This window comes from Phyllobates terribilis, unplaced genomic scaffold, assembly GCF_046119375.1.
Source record: "Phyllobates terribilis strain yellow unplaced genomic scaffold, ASM4611937v1 Scaffold_9__5_contigs__length_417890890, whole genome shotgun sequence".
NCBI classification, from domain to species: Eukaryota; Metazoa; Chordata; class Amphibia; order Anura; family Dendrobatidae; genus Phyllobates; species Phyllobates terribilis.
The window spans coordinates 25,237,814-25,262,627 of NW_027362769.1; positions in this window are offsets into that span (position 1 = coordinate 25,237,814).

Here is a 24,814-nt window from a genome sequence, read left to right on the forward strand (position 1 = left end):
TGTTCACTTTTACATTTGTAGATTCGGGCTTCTCGCCCCCACCAGCTTTAAGCGAGTCAAGAGCAGATCGCGTGTTGCGATGCCCAAATATTGGAGCAGCCACAGTCACACGAAGGCAACGGTGGGAAAGTATAATTACTGTCGCAAGAGGTGGATGATGATGATGAGACACAATTGCCGAAAGTCAGGAGGAGGACCAAGGTACAGAAGCAGTGGCGTACCGTCCATAGAGGCAGACTACGTGACTGCTATGGGGCCCGAGTGTTCAGGGGGCGTGGCGTCGGATGTCCTGTCCATAGACACGCCCCTCTAAATCGCTAGGCTGCGTGCACAGCAGAGAGGAGCTGAGGCTGAGCAGCCTGACCGATCATCATTAGAGCTGCCTAGTGGAGGCAGAGGGAGCCGGCCTGGCTGCAGGGTAAAGGCCCCGTCACACTAAGCGATATCGCTAGCGAGATCGCTGCTGTGTCACGGTTTTGGTGACTCACCAGCGACCTCACCAGCGATGTCTCTATGTGTGAAACTTTGCAACGATCAGGCCCCTGCTGTGAGGTCGCTGATCGTTGCAAAGTGTCCTGGACCATTTTTTGGTCGTTGGCCTCCCGCTGGCCAGCACACATCGCTGTGTGTGACCAGCGGGACCAAAGATCTGGCTGGTAACCATGGTAAATATCGGGTTACTAGGGGCATGAGCGCACTTAGTAACCCGCTGTTTACCATAGATACCACTCTGCTACGGTGAGCGGAGGCTCCAGCGCACCGTAGCAGAGTGGTATCCATGGTAAACAGCGGGTTACTAGGGGCACACGCGCACTTAGTAACCCGATATTTACCATAGTTACCAGCCTGCTGCTGCTTAAGCAGCAGGCTGGTAACGGGAGCAGGACATCGTGGAACGATTCTTTCCACGATATCGCTGCTCCTCTCATCGCTGGTGAGCCTGCCTGTTTGACAGCTCACCAGCGATGTATTAGCGATGCAGCAACGATCCCTGACAGGTCGTATCGTTGTCGGGATCGCTGCTGCATCGCTTAGTGTGACGGGGCCTTAAGTCTCTGACTGGCTGCAGAGGGAGCCTGCCTGGCTGCAGGGTAAGTCTCTGACTGGCTCACTGCAGCACTCTGTACTGTAAGTGTGAAATGTAAACGAGTTTCTTTTACCTTGTGTCCTGTTTTGGATGTGGGGGTGTTAAGGCAGGGGGGAGGGGTCGTGTTTGGAATTCTGCCAACTAGCTAGGGTAACTGGGGAGGAGGGCTGTGAACAAATAAAAAGTCAGGAAGCCCCTCACACCAAGCCACTGTCTTGTGTCTGTCAGTCACCACAGAGATCCTGAACCTGGGACCAGAGGGTTGAGCTAAACATTAGGACACCTGTGACAATGGAAGCCTATTAATAAATTGTTTAAATTACTTCTTTACACACATTTATCTGCACTGCAGATCATGCACTCCTAACGAAGGATTAACTGAAGGAGGAATGGACAGGCTGCAGAGTGCACAGCAGAGCAAAGGACACGGCTGTCAGAGTGAGTACATCTGACCCCAGACCATCACTAATCACTAGTATTTCTGCAGCTAGCCACACTGTATGTGCGCACAATGCGTACCAGCCTGCGCCCCCAATGCTGCGGAATAGCTGCCGGCTATCAATTTGCAAATGAGCGGCGCCATTTTTTTTTTCACCTGCAAACTTTCCTTTGACGCTGCATAAACACACAGTGTCAAACCCGCAGCGACTCCGGATCGTGGGCACATAGCCTAAGGGTACGTAGGGGCAGTACAGAGATCTCTCACATGACCTGTTTATACCAAGGATGGTGACAAAGACGAGGGGGCACACTATGCGTCTGGAGGAAAGGAGGTTCCTGCACCAGCATAGAAGGGGATTCTTTACGGTCAGAGCCGTGAGACTCTGGAACTCTCTGGGAGAGGAAGTGGTGATGTCCAACTCACTTAATGAGTTCAAGAGAGGCCTAGACGCCTTTCTTGAGAAGAATAAAATTACATCTTATGCTTAGTGATAGTTAATTAATCCAGGGATTTAATCTGACTGCCAGATTGGTGTCGGGAAGTGAATTTTTCCTCAATGATGTAAATTGGCCTATACCGCATGGGTTTTTTTTGCCTTCCCCTGGATCAACGCTGCGGAATAGCTGCAGTGCACAAGAAATAGGCTGAACTGGATGGATGCTTGTCTTTTTTCGGCCTTATAAACTATGTAACTATGTACTATGTAACTATGCTGCGGTTTTGACGCTGCATATTTATGCAGTGTCAAACCCGCAACAGCCAGATGTTACAGCATAGTGGATGTTCTTTCTAGAAATCCCATGTCCACTATGCGTCTCTGTGCACCTGTGGATCACCAGCGGAAACTGAGATGCGGCGTGTCCTTCAGACCCCCAGCATGTCGATTTCTCTTGTGGGTCCGCATGTAGACTTTCCTCATAGACTTGCTTAGATGAGGAAGATCCGCATGTGTAAAAATGCGTGTCCAGTAATTTACATAATAAGTACAAAAATTCTGCAATGTGAAAACCGCAACAAATCCTGAAAGTGGGAATGTACTCTTAAAGAAGATATCCACTACTTTGACATTGATGCCCTATCCATAGGATAGGGCATCAATGTATGATCGGCCGGGGTCCCGGACGCCCCACCCCCATCGATCAGCTTTTATCGTGCCAGCGGCAGCGGCCACAAGTCCTTATCTGCGGTGCTTGGCGGTCCATCTGTAGTGGCCGCTGCTCGTAACTGCACATCCGCCTCCCATTCAATTGAATAGGAGGCGGATATACAGTTACAACAAGCGGCCGCCACTACAACTTGACGGCCAGGCACCACAGGCAATGACTTCCGGCCGGCGGCCACCGGCACGATAACAGCTGATCGGCAGGTATGCCACGTGTGGGACCCCGGCTGATCATACATTGATGCCCTATCCTAAGAACAGGGCATCAATGTCAAAGTAGTGGACAACCCCTTTAAAGGGTTGTCCAGGCTTGACATGAAAGTCTGCAATCACTCTAAGATTGCAGACTTCTGAATCCTCACAGCACACACATCTCGTGCAGGCGGTCATGCGACCACAAGTATGTGATTTGTGTTATGATCTGCAACATGAACTAAGGAAAGATAGGGGAAGGCTGTCCCTACAATAAGACTAAGCTGAATCCCTACAATGTAGCGGGCTGCCTGTTCCTAGCTAACAGACCCGCCTTAGTCTTCAGCTAGTGTGAACGGAGACCTATAGCATTAGAGAAGGGGTCCCTAAAAGAACTAAGGACTGGGACAAAAATGGGACACCTCCTAAACAGAGAAGTAGTTGCAGAACACAAAAAGACAAACTGACAAAAAGGTACTAAAGGTCCCAGAAGGACCAAGCGAACTGACAGAGAAAGGCACCGAAGCACCTGGCTAGAGAAGCAGTCAAAAACTGAAGTCCAGCACAGCCAAAAGGGCGGAGCTGGAATATAAAGGCAAATGGTCACATGACCGCAAAACACAGGAAGGAAAAAAAAACAAACAGGAGGGTTCTAACAATTTGCATGCTTCCAGTCACATTCTGACTAGACGTGTTCGTCCTCGATCAATACAAGGGAACTGAATGCGGCCGAGCACGTTTAATCGACACGTGACCACAGATATGCAAAACACATACTTGTACGTGACCGGCTGTTCTTGCCACTGTCATCGAAGAATCCTGACAGCGTATGATGTGAGGATTCAAATGACCGTAGTCATATAGAGCGATTGTAGACTTTCATCCCAAACTTGGACAACCCCTCTGTGTTTATGTATGTATATCGCCTGCAGACAGAATAAAATAAGTGTGAACAGGCGCTGCTGCTATCACTGCATAATAAAGAATACAGTCGCCTCTGTAAGCATAGAGATATGGAAAATGAAGGTACTTGGTGCATAAATTGGCCAATTAATGGGAGCCCATCAAGAACGACAATATGTACCATTCTTTCATAGGACTAACCAAATTTAAAGGGCAGGTAGGATCCACTACTAATTAAAAACAACCTTCGGACTCATTCACACTTCTGATTTTTCCACATACAAGAAAAATGGACCGATTATTCTGATCAGACTTTAATCAGAGTGTGACCTGAGTGTCATCCGTTGTTCTCGTATCAGGAGAAATAAAAAAATAAAACAATTCTCCACCTTCTTCATTCTTACAGACCATGAAAATCGACTGCACTGAGATGTCATCAGAGTGCAGTCCGTATTTTTTTTCACAAACCCATTGACCATGCATGGCCAAGTGTAATCTGACCCTTGGATCAAAATCGGGCATGTCTCTAAAATCACGGACATGTGAATGGCCCCATAGACTATCACAGGTACGAGTGCTATCCTTGAAGACGATGGATAGCACTCGTATGCGAATATTGCTCGTGTGATTGAGGCCTTAGTCTGATGGGAGATCATATACTATTGGAGGTGGTGACTGTCTCCATATCTGACTGATCCCCTCCCATCAGCCTAAGACCTCATTCACACATCCATATTTTTGTTCAGATTCTCGGCAGGCCAGTCTGTTCTTCACAGCCAGCTGACGTTCTGAGTGCTAACACAGTGGAGTATAGAGAGATGCGCTTTGCACAATCTTCACAGGTTACAAACCCTTAAGGCTATATTCACACATTGTGTTTTTGCTAATTTTTTTTCCGCAGGCAAAACCTGCTCTCTTGGCAGTAGAGAAGCAGCGTCAAAAAAGCAGGTTTTGCTGAGTTTTTTTCTGCGTTTTTGTCAGGGTACATTTGTTTCTTGTGCATGCTGATAAAGTTTAGTGCATAAAAAGAAACATGATTCAACTTCCTCAGGTTTTTGCACCAAAAACACAGCAAAACTTGATACCTGCATTTTTGCTGCAATTTTGCACTACCCATTGCTTTCTATGGGTGAATAACGCTGAAAGAAGTGACATGCTGCTGTTTGCAAAAACGCAGCTCTTTTACAAAACAGTCAGGAAAAAAAAACAAAGTGTGTGCATGAGATTTCTGAAATCTCAGACTTTGCTGGTACTGTAAAACGCAGCAGAAAATTATCATAAAAAACGCAACGTGTGAACATAGCCTAAAGTTAGCCCAGTTTCTGATCAGGGGATTTCATCCACGATGTTGATATTTTGGCAAATGGACAAAGGTTGTCTTTATAAGTGAAGCTCTATACGTAATATGAACTTCACTACATATGTATGTACATAAGAATGTCACTGTGTAAAATAGCTCTTACTATAATACCAGTGGCATACCACTAATAGCGGCAGATCATATGGCCACTTTTGAGCTCTTTAGGAGACCAGATGCTTAAAGGCTCCCTGCTGTACCATTCAGCGCACCAAGCATGATGTCACTATGTCACGTCTGCTGTGCATCGCCTCCATTCACACGGTGCATAGAGCAGCTCATTGGGGAAACAGGGGTAGGTGATTAATTTTTATATATTTTTTTATCAGTCAGGACTTGTAGGGGGTTGTGGAGCCTTATACTGTGGAGGCGCCTACTGTGGGGTCATCATACTGTGTGGAGGGCTTGTGGTGACCATCATATTGTGGTGAGGACTACTGTGGGGGCCAACATTACTGTGTGTGGGGTACCTGTGCAGGCCATTATACTGTGGGTACTTTCATCATATTGTATGGAGGTCCTGTGGAGACCATGATACAGTGGAGGACCTGTGGGCCATTATACTGTGTGGGCAGCTGTGAGGGCCATCATACAATGTGGGTCTGTGGGTATCATCATACTTCTTGGGAACCATAATACTGTGTGAGGGAGGGGGGTTGCTAGGGAGCCGTCATAAAGTGTGGGTACATGGGGGGCCATCATGCTGTGTGGGTGTTTGTGAGGGCATCATATCTTACTGTGGGGAAAATAGAGTCATCATGCTGTGTGTGTGTGTGGGGGTTACAGTAGGGGAATTTACTGCAGGGGGGTATAATGCTGTGTGTTGGATGCATGTTTTGTTGTATTTAAATCAATAGGGCGATAAAAAGGGATGAGAACACTAAAGGACTTCAGTATGGGCACATTCACTATGTACATGCCACAAGACATGTTCATTTCCCTGTCTTCAAAAGTTGAGCTATGCCCTTTGTGAAAGCGCCTATATACTGTGATTCTACGTACACTGCAGAATTTATTATTATTTTTTAGGGGGGGGGCAAATTTGGACTTTTGCTATGGGGCCCCATGATTTCTATGTACGCCCCTGTACAGAAGTGAAAGACGAGGTGGTGGAGATATAGTAACTGACCCAACTGGCAGGGGGACATGCAGAGCGAGGACAGAAGCACACAGCGAGAGGGAGGTGTAGCACCACAACAGTCAGGAAGAAGCAGTGTGGTGGCCGCAGACACAAGGCAGGAAAGTATTTCCTGTAACGCCAGAACGACGGAAGTTGCCAGTACAACTGTTAGGTCTTCCCGAGTGTGGTTGTTTTTTAAAGACTCTGCAGATAACCCCATGAAGGTCATTTGTATCACCTGTCAGGCCAGCATCAGCAGGGGTAGCAAAACCAGTAGCCTGAGCACCACCAGCATGATCAGGCACATGGAAGCAAAGCACCCAACTAAGCGGGCCAGACCCCAGGGTCCAGAAACAGTGTCTACGGGTGACACCACATCTTCTTCCGCTGTTGTGCATGCACACCAGTCCCCTGTCCATGGCGCATGCAAAGATGCCTCCCAGCCTGCACGTGTCATTGCACACTCTCAACTAGCAGTATCAGTAAGCACGTCCAGGTCTTTGTCCCAGTGCAGCGTTCAGTTGTCCCTACCCCAGTCCTTGGAACGCAAGAGCAAATACGCAGCCAACAACCCACAGGCCACACTACTAAATTCACACAATTTGCGAATGCTTGCGCTCAAAATGTTGCCTTTTAGGCTCGTGGAGACGGAAGTTTTCCGCAACCTGATGGCGGCGGCCGTCCCACGGTACTCGGTACCCAGCCACCACTATTTCTCCCAGTGTGCCGTCCCCGCATTACATGAGCACGTGTCCCACAACATTAGCCGTGCGCTCAACAACGCAGTTACTGGGAAAGTCTACCTGCAATAACAGTATAGGAGACACACTCTTTAATAATGGGAAGAACAAAGCATAGCTGACAGCTGGCCCTTTAAGACTAGTAAAGGTCACCTGATGGCCCTATAAAAATAGTCTTTGTGACTTTCAGAGTCCCTCATTCATAAATGAAACAGGATGTGTCTGATCATGTCTCACACACCACATGGCCAGATAAGGTAGTAAAATGTTAAAATTACATTTCCCGTTGAATGCATTTGTCTTGGTTGAAAGCAATGCAAAAGTGCAAAAACGCATCAAAAACGCTATGTGTGAACATAGCCCAAGGTGTGGAGGAGTATTTTTGTTTTTGGTTATTTATTTTGCTTTATATACAAGACATTACCCTGGAAAGGATGTTCCTTAACATTTTTCCCAGGAAAATCCATTTTGGTTTTGTTTTTGTATGTTTAATTGTGAGTCCGTAAAAGTGGTGTAATACCTCTGACAACAGCAGTGACCTGGGAGTCAGAAATGCTTCCAGGGGTCTTCCCCATGCTGTTCCCATGTCATTTGAGCACTGTTCCCATCGATTTGGGCAATTTTTAGGCACTCTGCAGACCGCCGGGGGTAGCAGAAAAAATGCTCGAGTTTCCCATAGACTAACATTGGGCTCGTTACTCGGACCGAGCACTGGAGCATTTAAATTTGCTCGACCCGAGCAATGAGTACCTGAGCATTATAGCGCTTGCTCATCACTATTACAGACCTCTCCATTGTTTGTAGGTGGAAAAATGTGCAAAATTGCTAGTATATCAAATATTCATTATGTGGCATAGCCAAGCCATCTCTCTAACTCCCATATACAAATGAGCGCTTATCTCAGCCGACCTCCTGCATTCATCATCTGTTCATTGTGCAGCGCACAGATGACATCTTGCCAGTCTGGCTAATCATGAGATGAAACTTATGTTGACCAAGCTACTGGCACATGAATTATTTAAATGCAAATTAAAGGCTATGTTCACATGCAGCAAAAAACTTTATTTTTGCATCCAAAACCTGCTCTCTCGGAGATAAAGAAAAACGTCCTCAATTGTAGACATTGTTTGTAATAAATATCAAATGTCTAAAGTTGCTGCTCATAGCACTGTGAGTGGCTGCTGTAAGCACGCCCTGGCACTTTGACTGACAGCTGGCTCTGTAATGGTGCAGTGCACTGGGAGCTGTGAGGTGGTTCAAATCCCACCAAGGACAACATCTGCAAGGAGTTTGCATGTTCTCCTCGTGTTTGTGTGGGTGTTCTCTGGTTAGCTCCCACACTCCAAAGGCATATATATAGGGAATGTATATTGTGAGCCCCAATGGGGACAGCGATAATTATGTCTGTAAAGCGCTGCGGAATAGGATAGCGCTATATAAGCAAAGCATAATAAATAAATAAAATAAATAATAAAGAGTGGAAAAAAACTCAGATTCACATGTGCCTTTTTATCAATTCCAAAAATCCCAAATTTTGGAAAATTTTAATGGACATCCTCGATTTTGATAGACTGTTTTACTCATATGGAATTATTGAAGTAACTAATGCAATCCATGATCGCAGTGTTGGCCGTGAGTTGTAAAAATAAAAAAATTGGGGCTAAAAGATAATTTTTGTGGTAAAAGTGATTTTTTTATTTTCAGGGCTCTACGTTATAAACTTTTGTGAAACACTTGGGGGTTCAAAGATCTCACCAGACATCTAGATAAGTTCCTTAAGGGGTCTAGTTTCCAAAATAATGTCACTTGTGCGGGGTTTCCACTAGTTACTCACATGAGGGGCTCCCCGAACGCGACATGGCATCTGCTAATTATTCAAGCAAATTTTACATTCAAAACGTCAAATGGCGCTCCTTCCCTTCCAAGCCTTGCCATGCACCCAAGCAGTGGTTTTCGCCAACATTTGGGGTATCGGCGTGTTCAGGAGAAATTTCACAACAAATTATGAGGTCCATTTTTTCCTGTTACCCATGCAAAAATAAAAAAATTTGGGTCTAAATTAACATTTTTGTGAAAAAAAGTTAAATGTTCATTGTTTTCTTCCACATTCCAAAAATTCCTGTGAAGCACCTGAAGGGTTAATAAACTTATTTAATGTGGTTGTGAGCACCTTGAGGGGTGCAGTTTTTAGAATGGTGTCACTTTTGGATATTTTCTGTCATAAAGGTCCCTCAAGGTCGCTTGAAATGTGATGTGGTCCCTTTAAAAAAGGTTTTGTAAATTTTGTTGTAAAAATGAGAAATCACTGGTCAATTTTTAACCCTTATAACTTCCTAACAAAAAAAAAATTTGTTCCAAAATTATGCTGATATAAAGTAGATATGTGTGAAATGTTATTTATTAGCTATTTTGTGTGACATCTCTCTCTAATTTAAGGGCATGAAAATTCAAAGTTTGAAAATTGCTAAATTTTTTAAAGTTTCGCCAAATTTCATTTTTTTTCACAAATAAACGCCAGTCATATCTAATAAATTTTACCACTATCATGAAGTACAATATGTAGTGAAAAAACAAACTCAGAATCACTGGGATCCATTGAAGAATTCCAGAGTTATTACCTCTTAAAGTGACAGTAGTCAGAATTGTAAAAATTGCCCAGGTCATTAACCTTCGAACAACCTTCGGGGGTAAAGGGGTTAATATAGGGATATGAAAAGTCTTCCTCCAGTACCCCAAACAGACAGATCAGTGGATCACATGAGGTTGGAATAGATATTAAGGAGGATAATAGAGTAGTCACTAGTGATATGCAAACGTGCTCGCCACTGCTCGGTACTAGCCCGAGCATCTCACTGCTCGAGATGCTTGGCGCTCTGCGAGTATTTCCTGGTTGCTCGGGCGGGAGCTCGGTCCCCTCCCTGCATGTTTGGTGCTCTTTAGAGAGCCAATGAACAGGCAGGGATTGCGTGCCACACACTGTAATGCCATAGCCATGTACATGGCCGCACAGCATCATCAGGTGTATATAAGATCGGGCGCCGCCATGCTTGTCACAGTCTACCCCGGAATCAGGCAGAGTAGGGAGAGGTGCTGCTGCATCAAGGAGAGATTTACTTGTTTATAGTTAGTATAGGTATTCCACAACATATATACGTGGCACCCCAGGAGTCCAGTTGCCACAGTGGCATTGCCTCCCTCACAGGGGGTGATGCCATGCCTGTAACAAGGAGGGGTCCCCTAATCAGGTATAGCAGCATCCAACACTTTACTGGCTCCAGACCAGAAAGGGGAGCTCCTCCCCTTCAAACTGGAATCTGGAGGCGGAGTTAGTAGAGTGAGTTGAGAGGAGTTGGAGACAGGAGAGCGACAAGGAAGGACCTGGGGAAGGGAGCTGTGAATAAACTCGCCCCAGAGAGAAGTGCAAAGGAGCCGGACACTGGAGTCCATGGTTGTGGGGCACTGAAGTCCCAGCAGCTGAATCCAGAGGGCAGGAGACTGCAGGACTCTTGGCCCCACCAGATGCCCGGCGGCTCAGCAGTATCATAGGGCCCAGCACCGCCACGTGGGAGCTACACTTGAGGAAGGCTCAAGCTGCCAATCAAACGGGTGAGGAAGAGACATTTTACTCAGGGACGAGGGCCGCAGCATAGCTTCAAGCAGCAGGGCCAAAGAGAATCGCTTAGGGAAGGCCTACAACTCTACCTGGCGAGGTGGATCCCCAACTTGCTTCCAGGCTGCCCGGACCTCCACTACCAGCTAGTACCCATGTCCCGGTCTGCTTTGACAAACCGCAAGAAAATATAGAGGAAACCGCCATTAATCTGTTGACTGGTCATTATCTGTGCCATCAGCTGCATTACACCACACCAATGACATCTACCTCCACAATTCTTCATATACTGCCCTGGAGCCTAGCTCTGCCTGTGGAGAGCTGAACCAACTCTGCTGCATCACCATCAGCTCCAGTGGATCTGCACCACAGCGGCAGCCCCATATAGCCGCATGCCACAGGTGGCATCACAAACTTTATCCCAAAACACTTTATTTCTCCAATTGACTGTTCTTTATTTGACCACCCTGGGCCACGGACTGTGTCACTGTCACCGTGACTACTCCAATACAGGACCGGCTCGGCTACCATGTACCCCATAGCTCCAGGGGGCGCGTCAACTTTGGCGTCACAAACAGGATTCGAAGCCGGTATAACCGGGTACTGTGTGCTATAGACTTTGCTGAACTGTATAATCACGTCATTTGACATCAGCGGAGGGGAAACAGGAGGCCCAGATTATGGAACCACTGGGTAAGCGATCCCTCTCGCCTGCAGAGCAGCAGACTGGTACGCCAGCAGAAACCCAGGACCTGGCTGAGGTTCACTAGGGGGGGAGGAAGATGCCCAACCTGGAATAGGTCCAGATGCAGGTGCCTCAGTACTCAGGGGAGTCGCACACCCTGAGAGAATTTGAGGAGAGACTGCGCAGTTTGTTCCAAGTGTACCCTCTGTCTGAGGAGCAAAAAGTCAGCATCCTTATAGGCCAGCTAATCGGTGCAGCCCAGAGGGAGGTGAAGTCCTGACCGGGCAGGGACAAAAGAACTGTTAAGCAAATTATGGCCAGGTTGAAGGATACCTTTGACACCCGCACAGCAGCGGAGATTAAAATGAAGTTCTACGGGTGCAAACAAAGGGTGCAGGACAGTGTACGGGACTATGCTCTAAACCTGCAGGAGGCGCTGCAGGCCATTAAACAGGTAGACCCCGACCGTGTACGAGACGAAGACATATTGGTAACCGAACAATTTATCGAGGGGCTCCTGTCTAATGCACACCGGACACAGCTGCTTATTAGGGCTCTGCAAAAGCCTGATATGGACTTTGTGCAATTTAAAGACCGGGCCATCCTGGTGCTGCGAGGATCAATCCAAAGTGGCACTGCACCCCTCCAGCACCCAGTTATCACATACCACAATGAGGCGGCGGCCTTCTCCCCCGCACCTGTGGAGGCTGACGCGCAGACCCCAGATAATGACCCCTCTGCCGACCTACGTCTTCAGGTCCAGGAGGTGACCGAAAGTGTGGCTACACTAACCAAAACCGTGCAGGCCATGCAAGTGTCTCCAAAGGAAAGGATCCAGCTGGTTTCCAGTCCACGTGACATCCCGTGGCGAAGGCAGAGAAGAATTCCACCGACCAGAGGGAGAGACAGTGATTGCTAAGACCAGAACTGACAACCCATCTGCCGCCGCTGTCCAAAGGTGGGACACCTCGCAAGATTCTGTGATTTAAACAAGCAACCCCTGGGGCAGAGGCTCAACCCCCAGGAGTAAGATGACCAAGCCCACAAAGCTGGCGAGACAAGTACGTGGGAGGACGACTGGTCCTACCTGTCGTGCTTAATGGTGTGGCGCCCCTGGGGGTTCGACCGCCACAGGGATGCTGCACCTCTTTAGTGGGGTGTGGTATCTCTCCTTCGAGGTAAGGATGGTGCAATTGTCAGGACCCCACCTCTAGATCCAACACCACACTTCTCCCACCCAGGGGGGGGCGGCTAAAAGGCACCTAGGTGCTGCACCTGCCGGAAAATGGGAGATTGGGGAACCAAAAGATAGGGGGAACCAAGTAGTGGGTGAGGGTGGAGGACGCACATTTAGGTTACACTTAATAATTCTTATTTAATAAACAGCCATCTTGGGCTCATGGTCTTTTGATTGTGATCTTCATCACTGAACGTGGCTTTCTGTGTGAACCAGCAGTTGATGGGGGCACTTTCCTCGTGCTCTGGCCTTGAGTCGAGGAGCGGGTCTGAGTTAACGGTTGTCTCAACCCGGTCAAAGTCCCTGCCCAAGAAGGCCTGGAGCTTAGGAATCTAGCTCCATCGCAAAAGGATCCCAGGGGATGCAGACGGAGCGGTGTACGCCACCTGTCCTCGCTATTCAGGCCTAGTCAGAGGGATTTCGGCTGCAAGAGGGGTACCAGCCCCCGACACCTGACTTTGCTACTCTACGTCCTAGTCAGGGAAACCCGAAAGGCACAGAGGATCCCACTGGGTAACGGAAGGAGCGGAGTCACCACCCGTACCCTTTTTCTGCACGTAGTTCAGAGGGAGACCCGGCCTATCTACTAGCACACAGACAGGAGAGGACTCAGTCTGAAGTCTAGGAACACTCTGGTGTGGGGTCCTGATTATGTACTTGAATTACTCAGAGGTTGTCGGACCCCCGTTCCTGGTGACCGCAGAACCCCGTGAGGAGCAGGGAGAAGCCTTGCATCTGCATGCTCCACCGTGAGTAAAAAACACTGGAAGTCAACCCCTATGGCCTCCAGACTCTTTATTTCTGCATCACACCGCACGGCACCAGACCTCCTCCACTGCGACTCCCTCTATCCACGTCTCTGCCCTGAGGCCCTGCTCCGCCTGTGGGGAGTAGTATCAACGCCGGCTGCCACAACATCCAGCCTCAGAGGACTGCAGCAGCGCTGGTGGTCTTCACCAGGTACCACAGGTGGCGTAGTCGATAGCAACCACTCAACCCTGATAGCCCATTACTTTCATGTGACGGCCCTGGGCACGGAACGGGTCCAGGCCACGACTGCCTCCCCAACATCTGACCCGGCTCCGAGTACCCCATTTCCCAGGGAGGGCTGTGAGTGTCACAACCTGGCCTAGTCGGCAGGCACCCGTGCCCGCAGCAACGGAAGGAGATTGCCCATTGCTACCGGGTACTGTGCGCCTTTCACCATTAGACTGTCGTTTCCACTTAAAATGGCGCCCAACCCAAGAAGAACGGACACCATAAGGCGCTGAAAAGACAGTCCCCTAGCACCTCCTATCGTGGGCCAGGCTTCCCCATGGCGCCAAAAGAGCCCCCTTCCATCAGAGACTATCCGCGGGGTAATGCCCGTCAAAATGGATGGGATGTACAAAGGCGTGCCTGTCAGCCTACCGCCCAGGAGCCACCCCAAAATGAGGAGGTCGTGAAGAAACAACAAGGTGCGGCCATAACAGTTGGAGGCTTACTATCCTCAGGAGCGGACATGGACGCCACTGAAGTGAGTCAAACAGAGCCTTCCGAACCCGGCTCAGGTTCTTCTCTCGTCGGTGAGGAAGGTGGCATGTCTCTGACATCGGGAGATATAGAGTTTCTCTGCCAAGAAACCCCGGACCTTGCTCGGAGTGTGGCTGAGGCCCAGCAAGCGTCATCCGCTGCCTGGCGGGAAGAAATGCTGCAGCGCATCCGGACCTGCCGCCAAGGAGCAGCAACTCAGGAGGAGGCAGCAACAGAGGTCGCGTGCAGCCCAGGAACGGATGAGTGTGTTACCCCTGCCCCGGCTGCTGAGCCCACCCTGCCCCTTCTGGATCTCATGACTGAGTACTTGCTGCCTGGTGCAGTCACCTGGGAGCAGGTCTTTGCTCCAGAGCTTGAGGCCCCCGCTATCGGCGGAGACCTGCGCTGCCTCCTGGCTCCCGACTCTGAAGAACCTGAGTCAGCAGGGGTATCCACCGACCCCAACCCGGACTGGTCCGCATTTCTTGAGGACCTGCAGCAGCCCCTGCTGTCACCGCTGCCCGCACCTACAGTGGTCTGGCCGGCAGCTGAAGAGTGGGCCTGGGACAACCAGGGGGGGGACCTGATGGGCTTCCCCCGGGAGACCAGGGCTGAAGTGCGTAGGAGGAGCGAGCTGTGTCGCCAGCAGATCCTCCAGCTTGATCGGGAGCAACGACAGAGGGAGGTTTGCTGCGAGCGCCTCGAGGTGCGCACCAAGGCTGCAAAATCCTGGGCCCGCCAAGAGGAGGCAGGCCGTCCAAGCCCCCGTGAGGAAGGGCAATTTGTCCGCTTCCACCATGAGGCGGGATGGGGCTTCATCAGGAGTCCCCAGTTTGAGCAGGACGTCTTCGTCAGCCGGCGGGACGTCGAGCCGCGGCTGAAAAAGGGACACCCTGGCCGGAACCTCTTTCCGGGTGACTTTGTGTCATACACCCGCCACAACGGGGTGCGGGGGTGGTACGCCCTGGATGTTCACAAGGTGTCCAGGAGTGATGCCCCCTCGCGCTCGGCAATGGAGGACCGGTCAGCCTCCGTCGGGAGGAATGAGCCTTTTCCCCGGTGGGGACCCGTGGATTAAGCGGCCCTGGCGGCTGTAACCTGTTTGAAGTTATAATGTTATGTTTTATGTTTATCATGTTCTCCTCCCGGATTCTAGGGACATTAGTCCCTGCGGACTTGCAGTAGGCAGACTCTTCCACTGTATATAGTTTGCATCTATTTAGATGCTCCCTATTGGTTTTATGTAAAACCGCGTATACTTCTACCTCGGAAGAAAAACCTGTCTGGAGTGGCTCTCTTGGAGGTCCAACTCGGGATCTTCATGCCCTGCAGCCACCCCAGGGCATATGCTGGGGGTTTGGGACAGGTCCCTCGCGCTTCTGAACTAACTCTTCTTCATTGCACTTTAAACCCGTCTGTCTATGCCTAATGTCTCTTGATGGTTTTATATTTTTATACTTTTATAATGTTTACTGTTGTAATGTTAAAAGAGAAGTGCCTCCCATAATGGGAATATTGTTAAACTGTTATCAAAAATATAAAAAGGCTGTACCAGGTTTTACTCTCTTTGCAGCCTGCGGACGTGCTGTGTTTCACCAGGGGGGAATGTGGCGCCCCTGGGGGTTCGACCGCCACAGGGATACTGCACCTCTTTAGTGGGGTGTGGTATCTCTCCTTCGAGGTAAGGATGGTGCAATTGTCAGGACCCCACCTCTACATCCAACACCACACTTCTCCCACCCAGGGGGGGCTAATAGGCACCTAGGTGCTGCCCCTGCCGGAAAATGGGAGATTGGGGAACCAAAAGATAGGGGGAACCAAGTAGTGGGTGAGGGTGGAGGACGCACATTTAGGTTACACTTAATAATTCTTATTTAATAAACAGCCATCATGGGCTCATGGTCTTTTGATTGTGATCTTCATCACTGAACGTGGCTTTCTGTGTGAACCTGCAGTAGATGGGGGCACGGTCCTCGTGCTCTGGCCTTGAGTCGAGGAGCGGGTCTGAGTTAACGGTTGTCTCAACCCGGTCAAAGTCCCTGCCCAAGAAGGCCTGGAGCTTAGGAGTCTAGCTCCATCGCAAAAGGATCCCAGGGGGATGCAGAGGGAACGGTGTATGCCACCTGTCCTCGCTATTGTAGCCTTGTCAGAGGGATTCCGGCTGCAAGAGGGGTACTGGCCCCCGACACCTGACTTTGCTACTCTACGTCCTAGTCAGGGAAGCCCGGAGGGCACAGAGGATCCCACCGGGTAACGGAAGGAGCGGAGTCACCACCCGTACCCTTTTTCTGCACGTAGTTCAGAGGGAGACCCGGCCTATCTACTAACACAGACAGGAGAGGACTCAGTCTGAAGTCTAGGAACACTCTGGTGTGGGGTCCTGATTATGTACTTGAATTACTCGGAGGTTGTCGGACCCCCGTTCCTGGTGACCGCAGAACCCTGTGAGGAGCAGGGAGAAGCCTTGCAGCTGCATGCTCCACCGTGAGTAAAAAAACCCTGAAAGTCAACCCCTATGGCCTCCAGACTCTTTATTTCTGCATCACACCGCACGGCACCAGACCTCTTCACTACGTCTCCCTCTATCCAAGTCTCTGCCCTGAGGCCCTGCTCCGCCTGTGGGGAGTAGTATCAATGCCGGCTGCCACAACATCCAGCCTCAGAGGACTGCAGCAGCGCTGGTGGTCTTCACCTGGTACCACAGTTGGCGTAGTCGATAGCAACCACTCAACCCTGATAGCCCATTACTTTCATGTGACGGCCCTGGGCACGGAACGGGTCCAGGCCACGACTGCCTCCCCAACATCAGACCCGGCTCCGAGTACCCCATTTCCCAGGGAGGGCTGTGAGCGTCACAACCGCATCCCGATGAACGTGTTACTGGACACTGGTTCCCAGGTAACAACGATGCCATATATCCTTTTCAAATGATACTGGACTGATTCAGACATTATCCGCAGTCCAGATGAACCTATTAACTTCTTTGCCAGCAATGATCAGCCCTTGCCTCAGGTGGGGTATAAAGAGTTGACCATAAAGGTTGGCCGAGTAGAATTGCTATCAGAAGGGATGATTATTATAGATATTGATCGCCGAGAAACTCATCCCATGATAACCTTAGGCACCAATGTGATAGAGAATTGTCTTGGGGAAATTATTATTTTGTTACAACAGGTCGCAGAGACTGCCAGTTCTGGTCAGCAGCGAGTTCTGCAGAAGGAGATCAAAGCCCTCATGCAGAGACAACAGGTAGTGCTGTCTGGTGGAAAGGTCGGCAGTGTCAGAATGAGTGATCCATTCCCCATTGCAATGCCCCCTAGGAGTGAAATGTTAATATGATGTCGGGCAGCAATAGGTCTCAGGGGTCAAGATTATCAGGCCCTGGTAGAACCCGTGTACTCTGATAGTAGGCCCACCATCTTGACGGCCAGGGGGGTGGTCGATGTCCGCAAGGGGAGAGTACCGATACACATCCTGAATTGTGGGGAGAAAGAAGTCCATTTACACCGGTATGTCATCCTTGCTAAGCTGTTCACAGTCAGTAACAATGCAATAAAGGCAGTGGTACCCTTGCCTCTATCCAAACAGACGGAGGATAATGGCTCTAAGGGGCAGAAGGAGGATTGGTGTCAGAAGCTACAAATAGGTGGTCCAAGGTGGTCCAAGAATATGAACGAGTCTTTAGCAAACACTCACTAGACTTTGGGCAGGTAAAAGGGGTCCAACATCATATCCCCACAGGAGACCATCCGCCCATTAAAGAGAGGTACCGGCCTGTACTCCCAGCTCACTATCAATGTGCCAAATGAATGTTACGGGAGATGAAGGAGGATGGGGTGATCAGACATAGTTGTAGCCCCTGGGCAGCTCCATTAGTCCTCGTTAGAAAGAAAGATGGTACAATGAGGATGTGTGTTGATTATAGGCAGATTAACTGCATTATACATAAGGACACCTACCCATTACCCAGAATTGAGGAATCATTAGCTGCACTAAGATCCGCTAACTATTTCTCCACTTTGGATCTCACCAGTGGGTATTGGCAGGTTCCTGTTGCAGAGGCGGACAGAGAGAAGACCGCGTTTATGACACCAATGGGACTCTGCATGTTCAACCGCATGCCATTCGGGCTCTGCAACGCCCCGGGAACCTTCCAGCGGTTAATAGAGTGTTGCTTAGGACACAAAAACTTTGAAACCGTTCTGCTGCACCTAAACGACGTAATCGTCTACTCAAAGACATACGAAGACCACCTGAAGCACCTGGTCGAGGTGTTCGAAGCCCTATCTGGTTATGGCCTGAAAGTAAAGCCGCCCAAGTGCCACTTGTTGAAGTCCAAGGTGCAGTACCTAGGTCATGTGGTAAGCGCCGAGAGTGTAGCACCAGACTCTGAAAAAGTCACCATGATCAAGAACTGGCCAAGTCCCTCCACTATCAAGGAAGTGCGGCAGTTCCTAGGGCTGGCATGCTACTACAGGAGATTCATCAATGGTTTCACCAAGATAGCGGCACCCATGCAGGACCTCTTAGTGGGCCAGTCCAAGAAGGCCAAGAAACCGACTCCTCCATTCAAGTGGAGTAAAACAGAAGAAGAATACTTCACTCATCTGAAAGTGGCTCTTACGGGAGACGAAGTCCTGGCCTACCCCGACTATGGCCAACCCTTTACACTCTATACAGATGCCATCAATGTGAGATTGGGAGCGGTGCTGTCCCAGGTACAGCAGGGCAGAGAGAAAGTGATTGCCTACACCAGCAGGAAGCTTCATCCCACGGAAAGGAACCCCGACAACTATAGTTCCTTCAAGTTGGAGTTTTTAGCCATTGTCTGGGCTGTAACAGAGCGCTTCAAACACTACCTGGCTTCAGCAAAGTTTACAATATTCACAGACAATAATCCATTGACCCACCTTGAAACGGCGAAGCTAGGTGCGCTGGAGCAGCGATGGATTGCCCGGCTGTCCAACTACGAGTTTACCATCAAGTATCAGGCGGGGCATAGAAACGCTAATGTTGATCTGCTGTCCAGGATGCTCAACTTGTCAGATGGGGGAGAAGACCCGGAAGAGCTGGAAGAGATGGAGCTACCGGCTTTCCATCGTCACGGGGTGACCCAGTGCTCCCATTGTGTGAGGAACAAGCGTTCCGCCAACAGAGAGGCTACGTTTAACCCATTGCCCCACAATGGATGGGTAGAAACGCAGAATAGCGACCCAGCTGTCCACCTAGTAAAGAAGTTGCTGACACAAGCTGTCTTGCACCCTGGTCGAGATGCTCCACAGGAGACTCAACAGTTGTGGAAGGAGAAGGGCAAGCTGTTCATCTTTGAGGAAAAGCTGTGTCAGAGAAGCATCAACTCCCGGACACACGAACTGGTCTGGCAGGTGGTAGTCCCGAGGCGGGATGCGCCAATGGTCTTAGAGGCGTACCATGATGGAGCAGGACACTTCGGGTGGAAGAAGTTGGAAGTCCTGCTGCGTGACTAATTCTACTGGGTTGGCATGAGGAAAGCAATCGAGAGATGGTTTCGAGAATGTGGTCCATGCAACCTGAGACTGAAAGACCGTGATAGCCAGAGGGCTCCCCTGCAGCCCATAATCACCAAACTACCACTTGAACTGGTAGCCTTGGACCACGTGAAGCTAGCCCCAAGCCGGTCAGGCTATGTCTACGCTCTCACCATAGTAGACCACTACTCCCGGTTCCTGGTAGTAATGCCAGTGAAGGATCAGACAGCTAAGACGGCAGCCAAAGCGTTTCAACAACACTTTTGTCACCCGCACGGTTACGCTGAACGAGTGCTCACCGACCAAGGCACGGCCTTTGAAGCAGAAGTGTTTCAAGAATTCTGTGATTTGTACGGCTGCAAGAAAATGAGGATGACGCCGTATGATCCCCATACCAACGGGTTGTGCGAGAAAATGAACCAGGTGGTAAAAGACCTGATGAAGATGTTGCCCCTTGAAGAACGTAGCCTGTGGCCAGAGAAGCTACCAGATTTGGTGGACCTATATAACCACATCCCGGTGAACTCCACCAACTGTACATCCGCCTACCTGATGTGGGCAAGACTTGCAAGTTACCCATTGACTTAGACATGGGAGTTTTAACACCCGAGACAACATCACCAGATGCAGATTGGGATACGAAGCGGCAGCAACAATACCGCAAGGTGCAAGAATGTGTAGAGAGAAGTTTGTCCCAGGCGAGACAGAGGCAGAAGAAAACTTATAATCAGCACACACCTGCAGTTCCCTTGTCACCTGGAGAACAGGTAGTCAAAAGGAAGAGATGAGTTCACAAATTAGATGATCAGTGGGAGGTTGAGTCATACACCGAGGTGTGCCTCATCAGTAAAGATGGAGGAGAGACTTCAGCGGCAGTCTCAAGATACCACCTGAAGATATGCCCTGATCAGTTGAGACACAAAGAGGAAGACCAAAACAGCCCTCAGCACACAGAAAAGGTGGAAGAAACGGTTCAAGCCATCCTTAGAGAATTTCCCCGGTCTTGGACGCAGGTGAACCAAGCAATCGTGGTACCTGCCCTGACCTTTCCCCAAGTAGCCTCACTGGAAGCCGCAGAGACTCTAGAATAGCAGAGAGACCAGTCGGCCCCAGAAACAGATGCATCATCATCAGCGGATCAGGAGAATCTACCCTCTACTAGCGGTGAATCTGTCTTACCCATGGTGAGTCAAAGAAGTCGTAGCCTTCTACCAAGCCTACCGATGTTACCTTAGACTAACCATAGTGTAGTCCACACTGAGCCCACCACACCAGCGGTAGACACTAGAAACCCGGGTTAGTCATTGGCAACAAATGTACTACGTAGATCAACCCGTAGTTCTATAGGTCAGCTCCCTGCCCGTTATAGGGACTAAAGTGTAGTAAAATAATAGTGTACAGTATATAGTTGCAGCCGTTAAGTATGAGAGCCTACAGAGACTTCCTGTAAGAACTTTGAAGCAATCGTGATTGTATATAGTTATTAAATTTCTGGACAAATGGACCACAGAACTAGGTGTGGTCAGGACAATGTTGAATAAAGTTAATTGTTGGCCTTGAAAATAAACCACAGGCGTGGCCGAAAACCAGGCCCACCGACAGAGTGCCCTTAAGCTACTCCCAGGGACGATGCACAAAGTGGGTTGAGGCGGTTCCCACCAACCAACCTTCAAGTACCCGGAAAAAGACAATTCCTGGGTAGTGGCGTAAAGACTAAGCCCCGCAATGACTGTTCCCAATTTTTGTTTGGTTTTTGTTATTCTACAATTTTTGCCTTTTTGAGACTTTGTAAATTGTGAATTGTTATTGTTGTTAATTGTTTAATTCTAAAGGTGTCCTCAGTCCGGGAGTACTGAATTTAACTACGGGGGAATATAGTACCCCAGGAGTCCGGTTGCCACAGTGGCATTGCCTCCCCCACAGGGGGTGATGCCATGCCTGGAAGCAAGGAGGGGTCCCCTAATCAGGTATACCAGCATCCAACACATCCTGGCTCCAGACCAAAAAGGGGAGCTCCTCCCCTTCAAACTGGAATCTGGAGGCAGGGTTAGTAGAGTGAGTTGAGAGGAGCTGGAGACAGGAGAGCGACAAGGAAGGACCTGGGGAAGGGAGCTGTGAATAAGCTTGCCCCAGAGAGAAGCACAAAGGAACCGTACACTGGAGTCCGTGGTTGTGGGGCACTGAAGGCCCAGCAGCTGAATCCGGAGGGCAGGAGACTGCAGGTCTCCTGGCCCCACCAGACGCCCGGCGGCCCAGCAGCATCATAGGGCCCAGCACCGCCACATGGGAGCGACACTTGAGGAAGGCCAGAGCTGCCTGCCATACGGGTGAGGAAGAGACGTTTTACTCAGGGACGAGGGCCGCAGCATAGCTTCAAGCAGCAGGGCCAAAGAGAATAGCGCAGAGGGAAGGCCTACAACACTAGGTGGATCCCCAACTTGCTTCCAAGCCGCCTGGACCTCCACTACCAGATAGTACCCATGTCCCGGTCTGCTCTGACAAAGCACAAGTAAATATAGAGGAAACCGCCATTAATCGGTTGACTGGTCATTATCTGCGCCATCACCTGCATTACACCGCACCAATGACATCTACCTCCACAAATCTTCATATACTGCCCAGGAGCTTAGTTCTGCCTGTGGAGAGCTGAACCAACTCTGCTGCATCACCATCAGCTCCAGTGGATCTGCATCGCAGCGACGGTCCCTTATAGCCGCATACCACAGGTGGCGTCACAAACATTATCTCTAAAAACTTTATTCCCCTTTTACTTTTCCTTTAATTGACCGCCCTGGGTCACGGACCGGGTCACTGCCACCTTGACTACTCCAAAACAGGACCGGCCCGGCTACCGAGTACCCCACGGCCCAGGGGGCGCGTCAACTATCTATAATATCCATCTGAACTAACAGTCCTTCTGAGGAATAATCCAGCTGTATATAATCCGTGAGGATAGCAGGAATTAGGCAGGCAGGCAGTGTATGTGGTAGACTGCAGTGCATATAGCAAGAGGGTCCATTGAACGTCCTGTTAGTCTAGGTATTCCACAACATATATGACGGCTTCTGTTACAGATATTTCTACAAATAGCCCCAGGTATCAGGGGCCAGGGATAATTTTTTTCCTGATCTTAATCCTGATTCATTGGTTAAAAAGCAATCCAGAAAATACAGCCAGATTCTTTCCATATTGCAGTGATAAAAATCCAGAAATTTGTAGTGAACGTAGAAAATATTGGCCTCCATTTAAATTTTGTTGCAGTGTGTCAGTGAAGTTATTGACACGAGGTCGCTGTGAAAAATAGTAACCTACAGGGGGAGGGTATTCATTTTATAGGTGGGGAAGATAGTGCACATAGTGACCCGGGGCACAAATAAAGAAATTGGGGGTGAGGTTAGAACAGTCAATATAGTAAGAAGGAATAGAGGTACAGAGAGATACATAAAATGCATGTACACTAATGCCAGAAGCCTCACCAACAAAATGGAGGAATTGGAATTAATTTTGTTGGAAAATAATTATGACATGGTGGGGATATCTGAGACGTGGCTGGACGAGAGCCATGACTGGGCAGTTCATTTACAGGGCAATAGTCTGTTCATAAATGACCGTACAAACAAGCGAGGGGGGGGGGGGTGTTTATATGTAAAATCATCCTTAAAAGTCATATTGCATGAGAATATATGTGAATCTAATGAAAATGTAGAGTCCCTGTGGGTGGAGATAAGGGGAGTTGGAAAAAATAATAAATTACTGATAGGGGTTTGTTATAAGTCTCCAAAAATAATTGAAGTAGCGGAGAATATCCTCATAAAGCAAATAGATGAAGCAGCGACTCAAGGAGAAGTCATTATTGTAGCGACGGCGTCCCTGCCCTCTGCTAGGCAGGGACGCTGTTCCCCTCACCTCTCTGCTCCTAGCCCGGCGTCCTCCTCCCGCTCTGCTGGCAGCGCGCGCTCCTTCCCGGCCACTGTGCTTAGGGCGCGCGCGCGCTCCCTCCCTCTTAAAGGGGCCGCGCGCGCCGTCCTAAGGAGTCCCCGGCCAATGGCCGGAGGACTTCACCATATATAAGGCACCTCCTCCAAAATGGAGGTGCCCGAGCAATGTTGTTGCACTGTTCACTACTCTGCTTCAGCCCTCAGGTCCCGTTGCCAGTTACCTGCCAGATTCCTGCCAGTTTGCTGTCTGATTCCTGCCTGATATTCTACTTACCTGCCTGCTAGCCTGAGGTCCGACGGTCTGCCTACCGACTCCTGTCAGTCTGTCTAAGGACCAGCTTGCCGGCTCACCTGGGAGCGCTCCTCTGCTACCTGCCTGCTAGCCTGAGGTCCGACGGTCTGCCCTCCAACTCCTGTCAGTCTGTCTATGGACCAGCTTGCCCGCTCACCTGGGAGCGCACATCAGCTACCTGCCTGCTAGCCTACCTGGAGGCTCCGCCGTCACGTGCTGTGACCACCTGCCTTTCCAGAGACTCCTGCCTGCTCACCTGGGAGCGCACACCTGTTACCTGCCTGCTAGCCTACCTGGAGGCTCCGCCGTCACGTGCTGTGACCACCTGCCATTCCAGAGACTCCTGCCCGCTCACCTGGGAGCGCACACCTGTTACCTGCCTGCTAGCCTACCTGGAGGCTCCGTCGTCACGTGCTGTGACCACCTGCCATTCCAGAGACTCTCGCTTGCTCACCTGGGAGCACACATCAACCATCTGCCTGCTAGCCTACCTGGAGGCTCTGCCATCACAGGTCGTACCTACCCTTTACCCAGAGACTGCCTCGGTCACTTGCCGTGACCTCCTGCCCGTTCATCCAGAGACTGCCCCGGTCACTTGCCGTGACCTCCTGCCCGTTCATCCAGAGACTGCCCCGGTCACTTGCCGTGACCTCCTGCCCGTTCATCCAGAGACTGCCCCGGTCACTTGCCGTGACCTCCAGCCCGTTCACTCAGAGACTGTCCCGGTCACCTGCTGTGACTGCCTGCCCGTCTTCCCTGGTCGCCACCCGCTCCCTTACAAGGACCGCCCCCTTGTATAGTAGCTCAGAGGTTCCGCCTCCCAGACCCATTACAGTTTGCTCGGGCCATGGAACCCGGTGGCACCCAAGCTCCCTCGCTCTTGGACCTGTGTCATGAACTGTCCCGTCAGAGGTCCCAACAGGAGTCCATCCTGGGTCACCTGCGGAATGTCAATTCTCGCCTGGACACTCTGACTGCTCCGCCAGCAACCTCCGCCAGTGCCATGACTCGCAATCCGGCAGCTCCGCTG